Here is a 1,186-nt window from a genome sequence, read left to right as displayed (position 1 = left end):
CTCCATTGAAGGAACTTCGGCTCAACCGCCTGCAAAAAGGCTCAAATGGGCCCTGCTGTAGTGCCGTGAGCACCAGAGTCAGGTCCCACGAGGGAATAGAGGGTGGCTGTGGAGGATTTAACATTCTCGCCCCCTTAAGGAACCTGACTACCAGGTCATGCTTCCCCAACGACCTCCTTCTACGGGGTCGTGGTTAGCAGCGATTGCAGCGACATAAATTTTAAGGGTGGAGGGAGACAGCCTTCACTCCAACCCTTGCTGCAGAAAGGACAGCACAACTCCGATCGGGCATCTTCGGGGGTCTTCTCCGCGAGAAGAACTCCACTCAACGAACAGGTTCCACTTCAAGCGTAGGCTCTCGCTGAAGTGATGGTGTTAACTACCTCTTGGGGTAGGCCACTCAGAACCTCTGCGTCCCGTCCAGGGACTTTCCAGACATGAAGTTTCCAGTCTGGACGCGGGTGCCAAAGGGTGCCCCATCTCTGAGTCAGTAAATCCTTCCTCAAAGGAATCGGCCAAGGAGGGGCTGTCGCGAGGAGCATTAGTTCTGGGAACCAGGTCTGTGCTGAGTGTTCCCTTAGTCAGGGAGTAAAACAACTGGCAGTGAGAGGCTGGACTGACTGGGGATGGAGTCTCCACTCTCCGGGGAGCACAGCTCGTGACAGCTCGTCAGCTGCATGGTTGAGCAGACCCGGAATTTGAATGGCACGAAGCGACCTCAGATGCTTCTGACTTCAGAGGAGGAGGTGGCGGGCGAGTTGCGATAAGCGACGGGAGCGCAGACCACCCAGTAGGTTGATGTACGCAATGGTCGCTGTGTTGTATGTGCGGACTAGTACACGCTTGCCTCGTAAGCGCCCTTTGAGACGGCCCCGGGCAAGGTGCACTGGCTGCCTCAAGGTGCCCAGTTGGGGCCCCGTCCAAACCCCTGACACTGCAAGCCCATTGTACGTGGCCCCCCAGCCGGTGGTTGAGGCATCCGTGCAAACCACAGAATGCCTGGAGACCTGCTTCAGGGGCATTCATGCCTGGAGGACGCAAGGTCTGACCACGGGTTGAAAGTTTGGCGGCAGGCCGGTGTAACTTGGACCCGGAAGGTGCCGCGTTCCCACGCCCACCTCGGGACTTGGCCATGGAGCCAGTGCTGCAGCGGTCTCATATGGAGCAGCCCCAGCGGCGTGACTGC

At 58.2% G+C, this 1,186-nt stretch overlaps 1 protein-coding gene across 4 annotated transcripts in view; it reads left to right on the top strand.

Annotated features, from left to right (window-relative positions):
- sec16b (SEC16 homolog B, endoplasmic reticulum export factor) overlaps positions 1 to 1,186 on the top strand; it is a 16,169-nt gene that overhangs the window by 11,547 nt on the left and 3,436 nt on the right. The window lies entirely within an intron of this gene.

This window comes from Sinocyclocheilus grahami, unplaced genomic scaffold (genome assembly GCF_001515645.1).
Source record: "Sinocyclocheilus grahami isolate Dianchi unplaced genomic scaffold, SAMN03320097.WGS_v1.1 scaffold533.1, whole genome shotgun sequence".
NCBI classification, from domain to species: domain Eukaryota; kingdom Metazoa; phylum Chordata; class Actinopteri; order Cypriniformes; family Cyprinidae; genus Sinocyclocheilus; species Sinocyclocheilus grahami.
Note: the sequence above shows the minus strand (reverse complement) of the source record. Positions and strands in the feature narration are given on the sequence as shown.